Consider the following 23,414-nt stretch of genomic DNA (forward strand, 5'->3'; position numbering starts at 1 on the left):
TTCTTTTCTTCATTACTAAGTCCCTGGATGAGGACAACTTGCTGCATATTTTCCATGAAAGGAGAGACAGATAAAAATCTCAGCTTTTTAAGTCTGTGTGCATTTGTCTTCCACACAAAGCTGATAGTACTTTAGCATGCGAGCCGCGTACGACTGTATCTGCAATTAATGAATACTTGCATCACAAGTACGTTCAATAGGAAAAAGGGAATCTCTTCTCCACTTTAGAGACTTGGGGCTTTGGGAGTGGGCACAGGGAAGGGAGCACACACTGTGCAATGATAACTAATTTGCTGGAGGCTAGCAGTATGGCCAAGCTGTGCAATGAAGACTTGAACCCAAGAAGTACCCATGCCTTCCTTCACCCAGCTCGAGCCATGGTCAGCACTGAACAAAAATGAGCAGGAGGGAGGCTTCTGAATCTTCCCCCTATGTCCTGCACAGGGAGCAGGGCTGCTCCGTGCCAACCTGGGCCGGATGCTTCCCTGGCCTTGCCTGCCAAGTATGCTGCTTCAGCAGTCAGCATCATCTAAAACAGTGGAGCTGCGCTGAAGAGTGGATCTAATTGCTCTCACAGTTCCCTGTGCTGTACCTTGCCTCTCCTTGCCAGCCTCCTGCTTGCCTAGCACGCAGCTTGATCATTCACTTGCTCACACTCACTCCTTCCTTCCCTCCCTTCCTCCAGCAGTGTCAGGGAGACAAGTGAAGGTTACTGTTTGGCATGTTTGTTTTTGCATTATTTATGTCGTAGAGGACAGAGTCAGGCATCTAGAGGACAGTCTTAAGTCACATGTGAATCCTTCCAAATGGGACTCAATAGCACAACCAGCCAAGTAGAAAACAGACTTGGACAGCCCCATGGAGGGAGGCAGCATTTGGAACGGGATGTTGTGCATCTATCCGGCCAAGGTACCTGGCAACACCATGGGCCTGCTTGCAATTCCACTCACCCTCATTTATTCCCTTTCTTCTTCAGAGTCTTAGCAAGGGGGCTGGGGAGCACAGTCCTTTTTTCCTTGGAGCTGTGAAGTGCTTCGGTACTGTAGAAGCTTCACATCTGCAGGACTGTAGGGATCACCCCACCTGCCCAGTTCCTGCCCCTCTCCCTGCTACACCCTCACATGAAACCCCCCTGCCCATCCCTGGGAGGTTGCCACCGGAAAGGTGCTGCTAATGCACCACCAGCACTGCTCCTGCCCCAGGGCCCCAGCACTGCCTGGGGCTCCATTAAGAATTCTTTGCTCATGCTTCCTCCAGCGTCGTTTCTCTCTGACCCCTACCGTATTTAATAATAAATAGCTGTGTCGTAGCCCAACTGCACAGAGATTTTATGCTACTTATTTTCTCCATAGTTTTCAGCAAAGCTAAGTCTCCCTCAATTTCTTATTGAAAATGAAATGGGGACAATACTGCTTATACAGCTGGAGATAGTGATCACCAGTGTACAGAGACTGACTTATCAAGCAGATTCTTAATGCCATAAAATCAATGGGTTTAGAAATTCTATTATCTTGCTTCTGATAGAAGATGCCAAACTAAAGAAACTTCTTGCCCTTTTTCTTTTTTTAAAGCATACTTAAGTATAACATTACTGCTGTCCCACAACAAGCCTCTCCATGGTCCTCTGCTATATATGACACCAGAACAAAGGAACGATCTGCAGATGGACTGCATGGCAGAACAGAAAGGCTGGTTTCTTACAGAATTCCACCAGTTATTCTATTACAACGATAGGAAGGTCTTAGATCTCCAGATTTGAGAGCAATAATCTTTCCATACTATGTAGGGTCCTGAAGTCCAAGAAAGCTACTTTTGCACGACCATAAATTCAACAAAACCAAAATGCACTGTTAGTGCAAAACAGAAAAACCTGCTTTAACACCTGGGGAGATACTTCCCTTCGTTTCTCATCATAACTAGTTGATCTCAAGCAAAATAAATAAATAAATAATCAGTATTTTCTATGTGTTATGCGTGTATGCATGTAAAGACATCCAAGTAAGCAAAGCCAACATGGAAAGGAAAGTCTGTGTATAGAGGAGAGGTCACATACATCAGGATACTGGCAAATGATGGAAAATGGCACATTCTCAAGCAGCACATAAGAAGTGATCCAGATGAGAAGACATAAAGAGGGAATCAGATGGGACTCAAAGCAAACAGCTGCAGCAGCTGGAGGGGATGCCAAGGACAAATCAGACATGAAGTAAAATGGTACTTGGGTGAGAGCCATTCAATGGGACACAAAGGGTCTGATTTTCCCTTAGAATCAGCCTCCACCTACTGACTAGACAAATCTTAAAATTTTGTAGTAAGTCCGTTCGTTTCCCTGAAGTGTTGAAAAACAATCCCAATGTAAACTGACATCTCTCCTTTCAATCTTTTTCTCTCTCTCCTATTAAATCCCCAGTCCCTCAAATAATATCAGAAGTGGAGGGTGGCAGTTTGGCATTTGGATGCCAAAATGCAGTTTATGCAGGCTTTTTTATTTTTACTTTTTATTTTTCCCTCTACTTTGGGAACAGATAGAAGAACTGTAAAAAACTGCTTCCAATCCCTGTGACTCAGTATCTTTATTTGCAAAATGGGGTTACTAAGGATGATGTCTAAGGCTGTGGTGAAGGCAAGGTGTTTGGTGCTATCATGAAAGAAAATAGACTCCAGAAAAGTAAATGGTTTGCTGTGGGTCAAACCACTGGGGCCCCATCACGCATGCTCTAAGCAAGCATGACATTATCATGTATTAGATCCAAAGGGGAGAGTGAGTTCAACCCAATTAGTCCACCACAGGAGCAAACCGCGCTATAAATTGTTCTCAGGCAATAAACAGTAATGAACGATATTGAAACACTGGCTACTTTTAGTTAACGAAGGAGGTGTGCAGATTTGAAGACTGCCATTTCGTGGAACAACCAAGCAATCAGCCCAAGATGAAGATAGCAACAGACTGATCAAGCCACATCTTCTGTACCCTCACAATCAATACGTACAGAGGCAGTTTCTGCAGATTGCTTGTGGAGTACCACTTATGTTATTCAGCTTTGATGTGTCTTGCTGTATCTACATTAAAAATGCTTTGTGATCATGAGACTCAATTTCCACTTCCCATCCAGTCATGCAAATATGTTTATAGAGGAAAGCTTTCATTGCTAGATTGCTCTATATAGGAACATCTGATCTCATTCGTAAAATAGGCTTTTTGGGTGGGGGCAGACTAAGACAGAAATCCACGTGCAATCAGAATAAAGCTTAGACCGCCTCTCAAGAGTTATGTTTGTCCAAGCTGAAAAAAATGAAAACTTGGATCCAGATACCTACAAGGCTTTTTTAGAAACCCAGACCCATCTCTGTGATTACATCCATCCCCTATTTCTTCCCGATGATGTCTTCTGAGATGAGATCTGAGGGAGAAGTCCTTCCCCTTGCATGAGGAAAGCAACGCAAGCCAAAAAAGGCTCTTTGAAGAAGAGTATTGAAAACGATGGACAACTTCTAAAGCAGAAACACTCAGACAGCAAGATCATTTGTTCAGGATGTAATGTCTTACTTTCCTCTGCGCGATCATCAAAAGCTTTGGTGTTTGTGGGAGAAATCTTTCCCCAAAAGCTGCCTGGTCCCTCCTGCTGTGAGGTCATAGCTCTGGTTTTGTGACACAGCTGTCTGTTGCCATGCGAGTGCTTGTGCTTTCACAAAGTCAGCATGCGATGACTTCACAGCAAGGTCATGGAGGAGCAGATGGGCTCTGAAGGAGGGAGGGAGGCAGACCCCTTGTTTAAACACAAATAGCGGTGATAATTAATTAACCAGAGTAGCAGGGGAAATTATGAAAAACACGTGAAAGGTAAATGGATTTCTGTTTAGCTGTCTTTCCCAAGAGGCTGAATGTCTCAATTGCAAAGGGGAGAGCTTTACAATGAACTAATGAAACAAGGACATTTCCTGTGGTTTCTTCAAGTGGTTGCTCTTGGAAGAAAAAAAAAACAAAAACACATAGAGAGCTCACAGTTTCCCATCCTTCTCCCTTCCTTTCTCATCACCACTAGCTGACCTCAACCGAAAGATCAATATTTTCTATCAGAACCTTGAGTTCCTGTATCTCTTCAGCATACAAGAGCTGTGGTGGGAATAGACAATTATTTAGACAGGAAGTTTATTGTTCTGCAGTGGCTTAACAACAAACAGGCTCTGTTTATAAACGAAGCAACTACATGTTTGCTCCTCTCCTGACTGCCAAAGCCAAAAAATTGTCTTCAGCATTGACCAAGGTGGACGTTTTCTTCCCCAGAATATTTAGCATTTGCATGATAAGGAACCTGCTACCAAATTGCCCTCACCTCCTCACAAGTGTTTAGCTTTTCCTATAGCAGTACTGGTTCTATTTACCTTCACATTGTTGCCCTAGCCGGCAGATTTAATTCCTAAATACACAAAAGCAAGTTACCACTTAAGGATCAGGAGGATTGTCTCAGTGTGCAAATGAATCACTGGAGTTCCTCAGAAGGATCTGTATGGCATGAACTACAATAATTACTGTTTTTACATTCCTTCTCAGGACTACTATTGCATCACACAGATGGGTCAATATAGAGTCAGCCATCTAAGATTCAATGGAAAAGTGAACATCTTTGCATACTCCCTTTGTTGTCTATTCTGCCAACACATAATTCTGCCCTCCTACTTTTCCAATGGAAGCTGAAACATTTTGTAAAATGAAATGCTGTGCTTACATCAATGTTTGGCAAGATAAGTAGGAAATCTTATCAAAATGCGAGAGGTTTTTTTTTGATTGTTATGTGGCTGGCAGTTTTTTCATGCAAACAAAGTTTGGAAAAGTGAGCAGCCAAGAGATGCTATTCAGACATTTTTGAAAGAGTTCAAGATAACTTCTAAAAGAAAAGTGGAAGTGTCTATCAGTTCTCTTTCTCACACAGAATGCTGACCAACCACCTTAATTCTCCGGTTACAGCTGTGAACCTAATGCAGATATTGTCCATCAGACATAAGCATTCAGATTCATAGGGCAGTCATTGAGATTGGAAAGTTCTTCTGCTAGGTTGACTAGAGCAAGATTAGCTTCAGCCAGTTGCTCAGAGCCTTGGGGCTCTTTTTAATGTCTCCAATAACTCTCTGGGCAACCTGTTACAGCGTTTGTGCACTTTTGCTGTTTAAAAGTATTTCCATTCGTGTAATTAAATGGAATTTCCTGTATTGCAGTTTGTGGCTGTCATCTCTTATACCTTCACTGGCTGTCACAGAGTGTTTCCAGTTATTAATTCACCTTTCTGTACACTTACTAGTCTGCTTCACCAGTTTGTCAATGAAAAGAAAGCGTCAAAAGCTTTTCTAAAATAAAAATCAAACAGTTTAGACTATCAAGATTCCCAATATGCACTCATTCACTGAACGAGTCTTTTCTTCACAAATCCACACTGGCAACTCCAAAGCAAGGTCTAGAAAGGGTTTCCAGGATTATTTGCTCCTTTACCTTCCCAGGGACTGAGGTGCAGTTGACTAGCCCATAGTTCTATGAGTATCCCTTCTCGCCCTTCTTGAAGATGAGTATGACACTTTTTTTTTTTCTCCCAGTCTTCAGGAACGTCCTCCAATCACCAAGACCTCTCAAAGGTAATAAAAAGTGGTTTCACAAGGACACAAGAATACATTCTCTCAGTTCTCATAGTAGTTTGTCTCCAGTTTGTTTAAACATCCCCAACTCCTCCACCAAACTTGTCTTCCCTGTGCCAGTATTTTCTACTGGTTTCTTTGGCATAGGATTCCTGAAGGCAAATCTTACCAGCAAAGACCAAGGTGAAAAAAGGATTAGGTCCCTTTTCCAGCTCACTTGGCAACAAGTTCCTTTCCCTTTCAGCACTGACCCCACATTTTCCTTCAACATACCTGATTTGTGCATTGGCATCACAAATGGAAGTGCCTGGCACAGCTTCACAAACAGTGGCAGAAAAGGAATCAGAGAGTCCCAAACAGGCATTTCAAGGCCCCTTTCCCCTCCAAATCTGATTTGATGAAACATCCGCTTGTAGAATTTGATGCTTTTTTTTTTTTTTTCTGGTCAAATATAGCTTTCAAATAATACTAGATAATACCACATCTGATTCCAGATAGGTATAAATGTAACACTGGGAAGAACTCCTGTCCTTCTTTGGATTCTCACAGGTTAGCTCCTGAACTACATAAAGAACAGATTATTCCTGCCTTCAGAGTTACATAGGCTGATACTATTATTTCAAAAGGATCCCCACCTTCTAGGTATCATGGTTACCCATGTTGGCTAAGGCTGTCTTTTTTATCAACATCACTAATACGTGCTTTGGGGGTAAGTTACTGCTACCTGCTATCAGATAATTAGTCAGTAAATCATTCAACCAGCTACAAGGTATAGAGCAAGGACAATGTTTCCAAACCCTATTATCATCAGACATTTATATTGCACTTTATCGCAAAGGATTCAGAAGATTTAAATACATACTGTAGAATACTGGCATTTCCTTACACCTGCTGCTAAAATGCAGTCATCTTTGGAGCAGGATGTCAGTGGCTTTTTAAGGGCCACATCACGGAACAAGCTTATCACAGGAAATTGTGCAGATGACCTCTGTATCTACTAAAAATTTTTAGAAGAGTTCAAGAAGAGTAACAGTCTGAGCTGGAATTTTGCTGCTGGAATACTGCAGCTAAAAACCTGAGCTTCGAGTTGTAAGATATTTATCCTTTATTACAGAAGCATGGCTTTCTACAGGTTTTTGCAATTACAGTGGTAGAAAATACAGTGCAGGAGACAAGTCTTGCAATCTATGCATGTCTTAAACTGAGTTTTACTCCATCTCTTTGGTACACTTACCTGCACTAAACACTTTCCAAAATTCCTCTTACCTAAACTGACAGGACAGCTGTGGTGAAAGCCACCAAGAGGAATTAAGATGCGGAGTCCTTTTGTATTTTTATTAACTCTGGTCATAAAAGGAGATGGAGCAAAATTATTGTGTGGCTCTGGTGCCTCTTTCAGGTAGATTTAATTAGGGAACACTGACGGTGCAGCCCATTGATGAAGTAGGAACAATGCTCACATCTGTAATTCTTGTGAACAGGCACATCCATGACCAGACCTCTCACTTTTACATGAAAAGCATGTATTCTACATCACATCACTTTGTGATTTACACATTGCTTTCTCAATAACTAGTAGTATGACACCCTTTCAACACAACATGGTGATACCTCACATCGCTGTCTCAGGAAGAAATGCAGTGCAGCATATCAGGCTATCTTGGCATTACTTTCTGCAGTGATGAACCTGCTTATGGTTATGCCTCATCCAAGCTGTGAGAAGATAAAAAATGGAATAGTTCAGTTGGAAGGGACCTACATACACCATCAAGTCCAAATGTCTGAGAATTCAGGTCCAACCAAAAGCTAAAGCATGTTATTGAGGGCATTATCCAAATGCCTCAAATGTTGACAGGCTTGTTATAATACAATACTAACCCAGGAGAACTGCCAGTGAATACTTTATGGAAGCAATGCACTGACCTACACTTGCAACTCAAAAGCTCAGAGAGAATGCAGTCTTCCAAAACTTGGCAGGTTTTTATTCAAACTGTAAAATAAAGCTCTAAAGTTCACAGCATTTAGGTTTGAGGTTCCAGGCTTGATCACTGCAGATGGATCCAATTTGGGAAGTTTTACAACACTGTCTGCACCAAGCTTATTTCCAAACAGATCTTTTTGAACTCATCATTAGAGTGATGACTGAAATTCAGTGGGGGCATTATGTTCAAGTACTATGTCTCCTCCAAAACCCAAGAAACTTGCTCACCATCACTAGAAATCTCTACTTAAATATATAATGCCAAGAAGAAAAGTATTTACTGATGGTGATGAAAGCCAACACAGGAATGACAATACTGCTGAAGAATTTCCCCTTTTCAGGAGCCAGTTTTCTCCAGATTCTTGTTGAATTGAAAGATCTCCCAGGATATCGAGGAAGTAGTGTTTCAGTTCACAGCAAAAATGAGATTTTGAAGTGCATCTCTAGGTCATCCTCAATCCCCGAGTCTGGACTGCAGAGTAGTCTAAGAGTGCACAGACTGGATTTCCCTCTGCTGAAAATAAGATGCAGATACCTGCTAGTAGGTATTTAATTTGCAGGCAGATCTAATTCAAAACACGTCCCCCAGCCCTGAAATTTTTGCAGTCAGGTCCACAGTCCTGATGTTTCACTCTATAGATCTTCTCCAACAGGTCTGCAATAATGCTTATGTAGACACAGGCATATCATTAGTCTTTTAACTCCTTGACTGAAGCATCCTAATTATAAACTGGGATAACTGTTCTGGTCAAACTGTGGGGCACTGTGTACATTCAATAGTACAGGGTGGTCTCACAGTGCTGAGATCCTAGATGTTTGTGTAAGATAACAGTAACATGAAGAAATGTCATGTAAAGAAATGCAGTCAAATCAGAGACTCTAATTTCCACCTGAACAGGTGCTTAGCAAGGGCAGGCATCAGAACAATGGCAGTCCTGCTGCTGACATCAGCATCATCACTATGCTGCTTCCTGTGCACCCTCATGCCTTCAATAATCTTTCATTGAAAATGACATTCTTGATGTTGAAGAGAACAAAATGTATTGAGATACCCTAAGATATACATACAAACACACACATTGTCCTCTTTGAAGAAAATCTGCTATCTCTTCATGTCTTTTGTTATCCTACATTGAAGTGTGTTAAACTTTCAATAAGTTTATAACTTATAACTAATACCACATTCTTGTGGATACATTCTTGTGGATAAATCTCACTTCCTTCATACTGCCATTCATAATAGAAGGTAAAGGCAGAAGGAAGAATGGTCAATTAAATAAGACTACCAGAGTCCTCTTCAACTAAAGAGAAGCCCCACTTCCTTTTGTCATAATTTTGCTGTATGTTGTCTTTTTCCCTCCCTCCCTTTCTCAAGGGAAGTTCCCTGAACTACATCTTGTAAGATCAATTTTAAATGTTCCTGCTTTCCACCTTCAGAGGCTATACAATTACATTCAAGTTCAGTCATAGGACAGGCTAGAGTCATCTGTCTAAAAAATTACTATGAAACAGCCAATAGAGTGAGGCTGAATCAAGGATCTCCTAGAGCAAAGAGAGCTGAAGAACCATGCTGTTTCAGCTGGAGTTATGTACAAATATAACAACTGTACAAACTCTCTTGAAGAATAGGTGATGGAAGAGCACTTGTTCACTCCACCATACACACTCTGCTGGCAGTGGGCAGAGGTGACAGCAACCAGATGAAAATTGCTTTTAAGAGATGCAGAGGGAGCTTTTCCAGAAAACAAACAAAATCCTAAAAAAAACAAACAAGTAAAAAAAAACAACAACAAAACAAAAACAAACAAACAAAAAAAAACCCCAAACCACCTGTGTAAGTGATGCTCCAAAGACCTGAATTCCTTCCCCAGTCCATCGGTCAGAAGTTACATAGTGGGAGGAATGCCAGTCCTCCTGGAAGAGGGCTACAGGCTGCTGCTAAATGAACCTTTTTCTCAACAAAGAACATTTCTCACTATAGAGATTCTATAGAGCAGTTCCCATTTTTCGGTGGGATAGCTCAACTTTCTCTACAGCTCATTCTTCCAATTTAAAAAGTCAAGGGTGGGCTGGTGCCATACAAAAGCAAAGGAAGCGCCCCTGAAGTGACACGAGTTGTGCCAGGCAGTCTGCAACTTATATCTAGTTTTTGACTTTTCATTCCCCAAAATGACAGAAGATATTCAAACAATTTCATGTGTATGTGCATAAATCTCCTCAAATCTCTTAATAACATGCTAATATCAAGTATTGATTAAATTTTCTGTCACTGCTACATCCAGGGGCAGCTGAACGTTTCCCTAGCACTGCTACCTACAACAACACACACATTGCCTCTGAGGTTAAGAAGAAACCCCCCTCAAAATGTGCAGCAAAGAAAATAAACTGGCACTGAAGCTTGAGACAATGAAATAGCATTGCTATAAAGCCCAACATGCTCAAATCCAGAAGATACAAAACCTGGTCAAAATAACAGCTCTATGTATAGTTTTTCTCTCCATTTGAAAGCGTAGCGAATAAAAACAGAGAAGGGGAAAATGCATTTAGATAATTAGCCTTCATGTGCTGTCTGTTTGGTTGGCTTTTATTGCAGTATACGTCTGTATCTGTGCAAGCACAGATATCAGCTATTAACCCTATAAAACATTTTTCATTGCTGGGTACTCAGGCTTTGTTGAGACCTAATACTAAACTGTGACATTGTTGTCCTGTGAATCAAACAACATGTGATTCAGTTTCCTAAACACAGGCAGTTGAAGCCATGTTAAGGACCCTAGGGTATGCAGCCTCGCTCTCCTGAGGGCACAGACCTTATGTTACATATGCAGCCTTCAGTGCATATCTCTCACACACAAAAGCATAAACCAGTACTAGATAATCACACATAGGCAACCCAGCCATGTAGGTACTGACTCCTTCAGTAGACAAACCCCAGAATATGGCTCTTTGTCATGGATATCCTACATCAACCTTTCATTAACAAGAGAGGGGAATAGATAACATTAAACTTAGTATAGCATAAGACTCTGGCTTCAGGGTGAAGGACAGAAGAAACTCGTGTGCCCATCTGGGTTCATATCGATCAACTCACAATTGCCTATGTATTTTTTCACACTACAGCTTACAACTCAGATAGATAACCCTCGGTAATTCAAAGGGCACAGCTCTCTAGTTGACCCTGTACCCTCAAGTAATACATAGCCTCGAGTTACTACAGGTTATGGAAGAGCTAAGAACAGACCATGAATAATTAAAGAAAAGAAAAACTACCTGGGGAGAAGAGATGCAAGGTTGCACCTTGTGTTGATGCTAAATCTTCCTGTTCTTGAGGATTTTTTTTTGTGTGTGTGTTTTTCTTTTCTTTTTAAATGGTTAACCCATTGGTAATATATGTGAACATATGGTTTTATTTTGCTTTAATTCTTATTATTTTAATTGCACAAGCGTGCCTGGATGATTGCTACCAAAGACACAACAGTGGCTGCAGGTTCTGTGGTAGTTGTGTGCTATTCTATTAAATTCAGTGCTTGTGAACACCTGAATATTTGTGTGCAGCTGCATGTGCCCTGCTTTCACTGTTAGGGAAGATGCATGCAATTTCTATTGGAAAAAACACTACCCCTTTGCGACTATTGGGGTGTTCTACAATGTGAATCCAGGCAGTAGCAGTGGGATACTGCTTCCCCTTGCCTCTCCTCCCCCTCATCTCTTTCCCTTCTGTCACTCAGATGATAATGATCTGTGTTGTGGGCATTTGCTGGAAAGCTTTAACGTAACCATTATTTTTTAGGTTGCTGGAATTGAGGTGGGCGTCAAGAACTCCAATGAATACAAATAAGCTCAAATCCAAGCAAACTCCATCTTGTCTAATCTTTCCTGAGCAGTAATCTGGGAGGCACTTTGCTTGCTCTTATTTTGTATGGATGGAGTGCAAGCACACCACAGTACCAGTATTACTGAAGTATGGATTGATCTCACCTGTTCACATCCTGAGGTCTCCTGATCCTTCGCTACCTCAATAGCTATAATCTGTCCCAGGAAGTATCATTGCCAATAAGACAACTCCACCCACCTATTACTGGAGCAACAGAGGCAAAATTTATTTCTATCTCATTGAGTCCACAAACAAATGTTCAAAATACACACAAATCCAAGCTTTGGAGTTGGGAATTTTGCTGGAAGTTTTTCCACATTTCAGATGTAGAGGCTCAGTTTGAACTGATGGTTTAAGCTTGCTTATTTAAATACAAAAGTTTAAAGCCTCTTTTTAAAAGGTGTGAAATGGAAGTAATGAAAAGATGATGGGAATTTGCAATTTTCTTTTAATATACTCAGGCATTTATGTCCTGTGCAAACTTTGCATGTTCTCTCTCATGAATGATAAAGCATGGCTCTAGGAACAAAAAATCCCTGTAAAAAGGATGCTGGTGCAGGGGTAAAACCTGTGAGAAAAAGAAGAAAGAAACAACAAATGAATTCTCCTTGTGGCCCAGAAGCATACAAATAAAGCGATAGTCACCAAAAGTCAGGATATGCTAAGACCTCACAAATGGTATTAACAGAAGTAGTAGAAAGACTCCTTGGCCATATTAATAAAAGGACAGCAAAGAAAAACTAAGCAGGAGTGCTATGCAGTGAGCATGGCGTAGAGAATGAGGAAGATCTGTGTGTATGCCAAAAAATAAATGAAGACTTGGCTTAATGTTTTAGTATGGATGGTGATACTGAGTACTGGACAAGGACAGTATAGTTAATGGGAACAAGAAAATGGAAATAATAATTCCTGGAGTGGAGCAAAACTCTGAGTTCATAATGCACTCAAGTAGGTGGAACAAGAGAACTTTCACCTCAGAACATTTAAGGAACTGACAAGGAATATTGCAGGGTTAGCTACAAGGATCTCAGTGCACCAATCAAAATAGAAGGGTATTATGTGACTGCAAAATACTCAATTTGAAACATAAAAGCAAGAAAAAAAGAGAAAGTGATCTGGGTATCTACAGATTTATTTACACAATCCCGACAGTATGCAAGGCTTTGGAATACATGCTGAAGTAATTAAAGACATCAAGGTAAGTGGAAAATAGGATAAAATGCTGTATGGTTTCTGCAAAAGCTCTAAATAAACCTACTCCCTTTTCTGATAACTGATTTTTTTTTTAACAAAAGTAGTCTAATCTATCACAGTTCAAGTGAAATGTTGGATTGAGTGTCCTAATGAGAATTGTTAGTTATAATGCAGATGATGGCATTAGTAAAGAACTATAAGGCAAATAAGAAATTGATGAAAGAGATGACAACTGGTCAGGCTGAAAGGAGAATTTATTAATAGAGCTCCTCAAGGACTGAGACCAACTTTATTTAATATTTTCATGATTGATCTTAGCATAAAAGTGAGAGTGTGCTATTGAAGTCAACTGATGACACATAGTTGGAAAACACTGTCAGTGCAGAGGGAGACTGAGACATATAAACAATGAACCACCTGACCTTGAGCACTGGACAAACAAAAATGAGAAAAGTATGAAGTGCAAGGTCAAGAACTACAACAGAAGTTTGTCATGAAAGTGGGGAGCTTGTTAGTAGGAAAGAACAATAGAGAAAACAGACTTGGGAGTACAAATGGCTCATGGGGCGACTGTACTGACAAATAAATTGAGATGTCATTATAAAAAATGCTGGTCAGATCTAATCTGAAAGAAGTTGGAATTCTGGTTACCCACTGTCATGAGAGATTTCTCTATTTTTGTTCTGGTTTGAACTGCTCTGCTTGAATAAGCCAAGGCACAGAAAGTTCAGGTTAGAGGGTGACTAAAAGAGCTTGCTTTATTTTTCATTTGCAAAACAGTTCCCCAAATCAGAGTGAGATGATTGTTGCTGGTCTGGATAAATGCTTAGTTTCACAGAGATTAACTGTTTCACTCTCTTTTTCTCCTTTCGTGTGAAAGTTTCAAATGGTAGGGAGCAGTACAGCATCAGAACCTCTGCTGGATGTGTACCAATTCTTCCTAACCAGGAATCTGATCTCTCTCCTTTCCATCCAGCCCATCAACTCAGGTCTCTCGTGTAGCCTAAACTCCCAACACCTACTGCCAAGGTTGAAGAAGAAAACTTTAAAAATGCAGTACAGGAAGCAAAATTCTTGATAAACAAATCTTTTTCCACAAATAGGAGAATATGCAGTTCTCATAAAAATGGTAATTAGAGCCCAGCATGAGCAGGCTGAATTTTTTTTATATATATAATAATAATAATAAAAGCAACTCCAAGAGGATTCATTCATGAGGAAGTAATATTTGTCAGCTATTATTACTATTATTATTGTATTACCATTAATAAGGATGATAAGGCTCTCGCTAAGGGACAGAACCTTCCATGTAAATAAGTAAACATCCCGAAAAAGTGCTCCCCTTAAGGCCTGTCTTCAATTAATGAAGAAGATTGACAGATCCGCTTATGGCCTGCTGCAAGGTACCAAACTTGCCCCTCTCTAATAACTGTTTAATTTGCTTTTCCCTTACCAGTTACATTGTATGAAATCATTGGCCTCTGTCACAACAACAAAGCAGCTGGTATTTGCGTAGGAAGACCTTTGTTGGTGCAGACCTATCTTCTCATAGACCCTATCTTCCTATCCCTATCTCCTCTGTCAGTTTATTTGCTCTATTCTTCCCATCCCTTCACAATGCCTGCACAAGGCACTGCTGTTAATTGTGCCAGGAAATAGTTTGCTGGTAATAGGGAAATGAATTGATCAGACCTTCTGAACAGTAGCCATGGATAGAAAAGAAACACCCCCAGCCATTTCTCGGTGACCTCTCCCTGTGCTTAAAGAAAACTCATAAGCACTCAGCATGAATTAACATGGCCTCATTATAAAAACAGAATAGGGGTCAGAAGAAACTAAGATGGGTAAGGGAAAAAAAATCCCATCAAAAGCAACATCTGAGGCAGGAATGCCCTAGCTGTGGAAGGCAAAAGAACTGTAGCTTCAGAGGGAAGGGAAATGCTAGAGGCAGGCTCACTAGCAAGCACAGCTTTCTTCAGAAGAAAAAAGGCAAAACTCCCCAAAAGCTGCAAGAGCCTTGCTGTCAAGCTGGACAGTGCCATGGAAAAGAAGTTTACATATCGGCATCCACCCACGAACTGTCATTTCCAATCTATTTGTAGTTATTGCAACCATGTGGGCAGGTCAGGGAATGGCTGTTTGACAGCATGTGGAAAAGAGAAGATTCTTAGAGAACCACAGGTGGACTCTGGTTTCTAAGGGAAGAAAATCTGAATGGCAATTGCATTGTGTGGTGCTTGTGTGGAGCCAGGATTTGGACTTGATGGTCCTTGCGAGTCCCTTCCAACTTGGGTTATTCTATGTTTCTATGCATTTGTTGGCATTTGCTGTGTGGGAAAAAAGCCCCACAAAACAGTCCCTCCTACCTTAGTCATATTTATTTCCCACAGGCCCACGAGCACGACACAGCCCTGACTACTCTAGAGCTTCTCAGCAGGGAAATGTCCCAGTGTTGGCATCAGTCACCAGCAACAAAACGAGCCATTAACTCTACAGAACAGAGTGTCATGATGCTGCCCTGTCTGCACACTCTGCTGCAAAAGCAAAGCACCGCAGGTCCTGCAGTCACTTCACTCTTCAGCTTGGCATGGAGATGGGATGACTCACTGAGATCTCTAGGGAGGGCCCAGTAAAAGCTGCTGGCCTGACAGCTCTGCCTGCCCGCAGAGCAGTGTGGTCATGCCGTGGGCACCTCACTGCCCAGCATGGGCCTTGTACAGCGGCACAGGCAAAGCACAAGGGACATATCACCATTTCTGTCGTAGCTGGAAGCTTAGAAGCCTGGCCCCAACTTGTTTATCAGAAGAGGTAACAGCAGTAGTCATGACAGCTTCCACCACAAGGCCCAGAATCAGCTCAGTTCATTCAGTTTTCTGACAAAGAAAAGTAACAGGCAGATTCCGGCCACTGTGCTCCATGGGGATGCCTCCCTCCTGACACACAACAGGAAGAGCAAAGCAGAAGTGTTACGAACTGATGGAGTCAGCAGCTTACAGGATCTGTCGATTCACTTTTTTTTCCCCATCTTTTAAATTATTTCATTAATTCTGCCTTGAAAAAAAAAAAAAAGAAGACAAAAAAAAAAAAAAAAAAGACCAGAGCTAGATGAAAGAAAAAATAAATCGGACCTTGAATTTATTTACTCTGATGCTATCCCTGATAATTCTCACCCTTAAATCACCGTACTGCTCTGCAGCAGGGCCTTCCAACATCAATATTAATGCTCCTTGCTCCTGGCAGCGGCTAGTGGAGGTGGCATTTCATAATTCAGATGCAAAAATTAAAAGTCAAATGTGAGAGAGAAGGAGCAGAGGAACTGTGCTTGCTCAGCCTGCTGACCAAAGGCCTTTCAGTGAAGGCTGTAAGCACCTGCCATGAGCAAAGGGTGGGCTCTCACTTGTGGCTTAAGAAGTGCCTCCTGCTCTGAGGGTTTCAAAACCGAAAGTCAAGACAGTCTAACACCTGAACCAGAGCCACCGATCCTCTGCAAGGACTAAATGCAGTAACATCCACATTTTGGTGGCAATTGCTGCAAGATGTAGCACAAAAGAAATGACTGCTGTGGGCTATGATGAAACGGTAAAGCTACCTTAATATAAGGGGCTTTGTATATGCAAAAAAAAAATCTATTACATTCCTCCAAATGCAGGTCTCTTGCCTTAAAAAGTGTAACTTCTTTTTTAAAAGAACATTGCAGATTTTCTTTCCTCTCTCTTTCCTTTTCACATAAATCTCTTCTGACCACCTTTTCACCCAGAAGGACTAGAAACTTCCTTTGAAAAGAAAATAACAGCGGGTTGGATTTTCGTGTAATAGCATGTCACCAAGAGCTGTGGCTTTAAGAAATATACCAACTATAACAACACTCTTGATAAAAGCCCTAAAATTGGTCCACATTACCAGAGCCGTGTGTCACACAGGGCAAGCACATCAAGAACGCACTCAAGCAGGTATTTCTTCTCCCTGTCCCATACCACTCACCCCAGCACATTCTTTAGGAGGGATGCTAATTCAGTTGTGAAAGCAGTGTTACCACCTTAGCATGCCATGCTCCAGTGTGGAAAAGTAGTGCATGTTCTGGTGATGTCTGGTGATATCACACTGAGGGGGCTGGGGCCAAGCCATGTGTGGGGAGCCCTGAGAGAGCAGCAAGGAAGCACTGGCTTGGTTGTACTGCAAGCTGAGGCAGAGGACTGAGCACTCTGCAGCTTGCAGTCAAAGAGGACTGTCGGGAGAGAGATGGGGCAAGATAGTGCAGGGAGGTGTGGTAATGTCTTGCAGAGGAAATTCTGTAAAACAATTTCACGTGGAGAAATGTTTGGATAACTGAGTCTAATCATGGAGTTAACAGCCCTTATTTGCACAACCTTACACACACACACAGTGGTGGATAGGATACAAATCAAACCTCTGTCTACTTGCAGCCAGGATCCAGGCTATTAGGACACAGCAAGCAGCAGCCCAGCCAGGATCATACGAAGGAAAACATTTCATCTTCCAGCTCTCTATGCAGTACCAAGAGACATGTTTTGCACCAAAAGACTTCCTCCCCTTTCATCATTTTCTGTTTCTGCCCTTGCTGTCAGCGCAGCCTGGCCCAAGAGAAGTGACTTTTAGTACTTGCTGATGCTTTGTTGTTTAATCAGATGGCCGCTGGAATCAAGGTTTGCTGCTTGAAGAGGGAGTGGAACAGAGACACTCAGAGAACAGAAATGTCAGCCGACCTCTTGGGAGACATTCCTAATCCATCTGGAGCCTCTGCAGACACTCTTAATTATTGTTTTGTATTTTAAATGTTGAGAGAAGAAGGAGATGCCTTTAAAATAAATAAATAAATAAAATTACCAAGATGAGATTAATGTACCTGATGGGCTGCTAACATCTACCTGTCTGAATTACACCTAGCACACAATCCTTGTTTCCCCAGGTAAATTTCCAGGTACACTGGCAAAGAAATGGCTTGTGGCTTCTTGCTATTGGAATGAAGGGCTAAAAACATTTATAAATCAGTGTAGATGTGAGTGAGTCGATACTGCTACTGAACAAGAAAACATGGAGACCACCCCTCTCTCTTCCTTAACAGCCATCTTTCCAGAAAGCACACAGCACTTCTGCCTCAATGGCATACACTCTTCTTCCAACTTTCAGTCATCCCCAGGTGTTAACAGTGCACCTCTGACTGGCTTCAAAGCATTCCTGGTACCTCAGTGCCTACTGAACATTTGCTCTTCTGCCACTTCTGGAGCAACGGCTGTGTAAGAGGAGGAAAATCCCTCACCAAAAATCAAACACACCAGAAGGACCTGTCTGACAAACAAGCAGATATAACCCTAAAAACAAGCAGATCTCTCCCTAAAAATTGAGTTGAAATTTCAGTTTCATTGAAACTGAGGGGCGCAGCAGCTGACTCTCCTGGAGCTAGAAATTCACTGTGTTCGTTTCCACACCAGCATAAACCTATGCTGAAATCTCATCTGGCCAGGCAAGTAAACAAGAAGTAGCTCTGGTCAGGCATCTGTGGCACTTTTTAAACAGTACTGAGTATAGGTCTCAATAGACTTCTCTGCGTTAAAGAAACCCTCTGCTCTCATAATTAAGCAAATCTTACTATCTTCTACACAAAGCTAAAGGTCCCTGTGAAAGCTGCTTTCTTACCAGATTGCTCCTGCTAATTTTACAAATGCAAGGAAAAAAAAAAAAAAAAGAGAGAAAAGAATGCTGCAAAAATCATTCATATTGACTCTGAATGACAAGACGTCTTTGTGACTTCTGTGCTACAATCTGAGGCATGGAGCAGCTTCACAGGTTACCAAGAGGCACACAGAAACTCTGTGGCTACATCAAACTCAACTGCTGGAATGTATGTTTCCTTCCTTTTGGCTTTGTGTAGTTTCACTGGATATGTTATCATTCTAATGAAGCACAGAGGCAGAAGTCCCAACTCCTTCAGCTGCTAGGAAGATCCAACCATTTTTTTCTAAGATGTGGGATGGACAATTAGACTCTTGGCCCACTTCTAGCTTCCCATATCACACTTTTACTTCTTTGCTGTCTTGACACCATTCCCCTTCCCCACTTTCAGACAGCTGTGTTGTCAAAGGGATCTTTCTTTCTACTGCTAGAAACAGCAGAGAAGACTGTCATCCCAGGTAGAAGACAGGACCAAGAGAAACGCCACTGAAAATGGATCCCACAAGAAAGACATCAGGACTTAATTAACAAGACGTGGATTCAGCCTTTTAGCTCTAGCCAATGGGTATTAGGGACACGAATTTCAATGCAACAAAACACCATTCTTAGTAGCACCATCTCTGAGTAGCACTACCCACTGCGAAACAGCAATCACAGGAAGAACTAGGCTCAATTGTGGGCCATGCAAAAGAAACCCCCAGGAACAGTCAGGCTCATGAAAAGCTTTGTGAGAGGACAGCCAGTGAGTTCATCTCTTTACAACCCAGTGGCTCAAAGAGATGGCGTTGCATTCGGTCCACACTCAGATGTACGGCAATGTTTCCCATTGTGAAACAGAATAGACGCCTCCAAAGATAGAGAGCATTGTCCATGCAGGCATAAAGCAATATTTGGTCATGCTGAATGGCTTCCTAAGATGAGAAAAAGTGCTGAAGAAACACTAAATTATGACAGATGGGAGCCCTAGAAACGTAACTACCCCCAAACTGGAAAATGAAAAGGCAGCACAAAGGGCAGGCATAACAATAGAATTTAGGCATAACGAAATGCACGCCATTTAATGTGGAGTGCAGTGAAGCTTCGATCCATAAGTCAAAATCCTAGCCATTAAATAGCCTCATTTAAAAAGTTTTAAAGCAATTAAAATAAATTAGAAACTTCACAGGAGGACAAAATCAGTGAAAAGGATAAGAAGCGCTTTATGCCAGGCATTGCTTCTGACAGTGTTGTGCCCATGAGGCCAGGTTTTTATTTGAGAAGAGCTTGGGGCCAGATTTTCAAGGGCTCTGCACCAATAATTAGGGACAGATTTTTCCAAACTGCTCAGCTCCCATTATCCAAATAAAGGCCAGATATACCAAAGTGCCCAGGGCCCAGCAATTCCTACTGTGACAGTTACAGCCAGAACGTGGAGAGCTCTTTCAGAAACATGACCATTTATTTCACAGTCTGCCTAAGCAGGAACTGGCCTGCTTAAAAGTCTATCTTTTTTGGCTGGCATCCTGGAAGCGGCTGATTTTTAAGTCACACTGATGGTGAGAGAGCCCCATCTCTGCATTAGCCAAGTCTGAGGCAGAATGCTCTTAAAGCACAAGAGGAACAAGCCCTGCTGGTTTTACTCCAGTTTCCTAATTCTTACTCAAGAGACATCTATCACTGACCTCCACATGAAGCACTCCAGAGTTGACTGCAGAAGCAACCTGAAAAATTATAATGCTGCCTCCAGCCATTTTGCAGAGCTATATACATCATTTGTGGCAAAGCAGAACAGGAGGCTTTCTCTGAAACAAGAAAATGCCTCTGCAGTGCTGCTAACAGAAGAGAGAGCACATCAAGATTTTTGCAGCTTTTACGCTGGTACAGCTCTTCTTGGAAGTGAAACAAACTGATGCAATCCTACAGCCAGACCATAGCCGGGCTTGAAAACCACAGTTGGTCTCCTCTCCACTGAATTAGATGTCGCAGTACTTTCTTAACCAAGTATGTGAGCTACGTGAAATACCTTCACTGGGAACCAAATGACTTAGGAGCCTTTATCACATTGTCAATTAGAGGTGAGGTTCTATGTGCCAAAGACAGGACAATGAGATAGGAACATCTAAGTCATAGTCAGTGCTTTCTGATATTTCATATCTTCTTTTGAGGTTCTCTTCTATCCCCCCTTCAAATAAATAATACATACATAAAAAGAAGGAAAGAATGGGGAGGAAAAAGTGCATATGCAAGAACATCCATATCTCTGTGCTCCTGGTTCACCAGTGGATCTTACTGTCTAGTATTACACTTGATAACTGGTACTATTGGATTTGAGAGTGACCTATCAGGTGCCTTACAGAGAGAAATACAGGATATCAACAATTGCTGGAGAAAAAAAAAACTCTCAGAAATAAAGGCTGAAACAACATGTTTGTTTGCTTGTTTGTTTGTTTTCCTGTACAAATGTCTCCATCAATCTCATCTGAGTAACATCAAGTGGGGGCAGTAAAGAGGAACCTGCACCACTGCAGCTCCGCATGAAGGAGAGATAAAGGAGACATCTCTCCCTGGAATGGAATGTTTGCAGCTGTGTATTACACAGAGCATATACTACAGTGCAGCATCGTGTATTAGTATACTGGGTTTATGTGGCAAGGATTTGGCTGTGCGGTGGCTGTAAGTGGTGGCCTCTGTGTGCAGAGGCCAGGAACTCTTGAACCTTTTCTCATCATATTTTCTCCCCATTGCACTGAAGTGGGGGAACGAGAGAAAAAAGTGGTGGTGCTACCATCAGTGTGAAACCACCAGAGACAGAAACACTGTGACGCACCAGAATTTAGGTAAAATTGAGGGGAAATAAAAAAGACTTTTTTTTTTCCCCTAGGTTAGAAAGGAAATATTTTCCCTTGCAGTTCCCCATCTCCACCTATTGTTAATGATGTAACGGTGCTAGGAGTTCCTAATTTCCTTCACTGCAAAGCACAAGCAGGTGCATAGCAGGATGTGTATTAGACCACACCCTCCCTTCTTCATGCTGCTGTTCCCTGGGGGGGCAAGATAATTACATCCACCCTAAGAAAACATCAATATTTTACTTTTAATGAGCTGGGCAGACCCAATTATCTCAGTAGGCTGTTAATAAGTGAAATTGTAAAGTACGGCTGCTGCTTTGATGGAAATAGAGTCATCTTCGAGATGGGAATTTCTGACACAGAGTATTAAATAGATGCCAAGCTGCTAGAATGGGAAGTTAGTCAGAAAAGAAGTGTTTAAGACATAAAATCTGCCTTAGTAGCATCTTTCAGTATTCAAAGATAATAAGTCAAACACTAAAGAATCATGACATTAGCTAAAAAAATTTAACTCTTACAAGAATAACTGCTATTGGGCCTCTCAGCGCCATTCTAATTCTTGATGGTTTATGTTTCAGATTACAAACAATGATCTCCTTTTATTTATTTATTTAGCAGAAGCAAACACTCTCGTGAGGACACTACGGAAAATAAACTTGAAGATAATAAAAATATACGTCAAGACTCGCCACAATTTCATAGTAGATTGAAGCTTGTGTTGGCAGCCAAAGAACATTTTTCCCTTTACTCTCATGAGGAGTTCAAGTAGCACATTAATCTCTTGCTCTTTCCACCTTCCCTTTCTGCCCCCTCAGAACACGTCCTTTTCATTCACAGGCTAGAAAAGGAGACAGAATTGGAACAAATCTCAAAAGATCAATGGATGAATTTTCAAGAATACTCTGGACTTACTAACCACACTGATAACAGTGCCAACTGCAGAGATAATTCAAAATCTGATGGAAAAAAAAAAAAGAAAAAAAGAAAAACAGAAACATGCCTCCTTCTCAAGGTTTAGCATGCAACTGAACTCTCTTAGTGCAGAAAGTCTAGTGACAGACTCATCATTCAAATTGCATTTTTCTATAGAAGCTCAATTCCAGTTCCAAACTAGAAGGGAGTTTATCCTCTAAGCTACGTATTACGTGTTAATCATCAATTGAAATCTATAATCATTTTGTTTCCTCCTGAATCTCAACAACTTTATTCTTTTCATAAACTCGAAAACCAGACATACAAATCTGGCTTCTGCCTCACATTACCATGACGTTATTCAGCTGCTCAGATCTCAGATGAATTAGAGGGGTATTTTTGTGGGGGTTTTTTTCCAATTTTTTAGAAATGTGGTAATCATAAATATACAAGTACTGATGCGCCCTACCCTCCAGTAAAGCCAATGTTCACCACAGAAAACATGAAATACAAAATGAATTTGGCAGGTGCACTAGTGACCTCAGGTGCGCTCAAGTCTAGCCCATGAATGAAAGAATGCAAATACGTTTACAGGTGTTAGCCTAGGCACCCATGAGCCTCCAATTCTCATTCCTGGCAGAGCAGCTCCTCTGCCTCTTCCCGTCATTTCTCTGGGATCAGCGGTACTGCTGGTGAGACAAAGCTACTCTTTGGGAACTGAGGCATCCGGTTCAACCTCTGAATGAGCAGCTGCATCTCAGAGAAAGTCAGCCCCTCATTCTGTATCTAAAGCACAAGCTCTCCATTTTATCATTTATTTTTTCCTTTAATAGCTCTGACAAACGTGGAGCGTTTCTAAATCTGGTTGTGTAGCTATGGCCCTCATCAAATGAAATGCATGTATTAGTGTAATCGTTTTTACTGACATCCCAGACACTCAGCCATATGACCTTGCAGTTCATTTTAAAGGGCAAGAGCAGAATTAGCATCCCAAGACAGCTCAGTGAAATAAACATAACCCATATAATAAAAAAAAATAAAAATAGAAAAGAAAAAGTTTTCACACTTTGAACTCCCTTAATCTGTTGTGTTCCACTAAAGCTGTCCTTCTTAGACTTCTTTCTGCCTTGACTGCCCATCCTAATCACAGAAAATCAGACATATAATTCCAGAAAGATGTAAGGGCACAATACAGACTTTGATTCAAAGCTGTTTCTTCTTGTTGGACTCCAAAAACAGTTTTCAGGCTTCCAAAGACTCTTTGCCAGCTCTGATTAGAAGCCACACTGGCTGACACAGTAATTGCTCT

The 23,414-nt window shown here is 41.4% G+C and overlaps 1 protein-coding gene across 1 annotated transcript in view; it reads right to left on the reverse strand.

Moving 5' to 3' along the window:
- Positions 1-23,414, reverse strand: part of LSAMP (limbic system associated membrane protein) — a 933,774-nt gene that overhangs the window by 458,797 nt on the left and 451,563 nt on the right. The window lies entirely within an intron of this gene.

The sequence above is a fragment of the Cyrtonyx montezumae genome, unplaced genomic scaffold (assembly GCF_038088225.1).
Source record: "Cyrtonyx montezumae isolate F1298 unplaced genomic scaffold, pur_monq_1.0 scaffold_3, whole genome shotgun sequence".
Classification (NCBI taxonomy): Eukaryota; Metazoa; Chordata; class Aves; order Galliformes; family Odontophoridae; genus Cyrtonyx; species Cyrtonyx montezumae.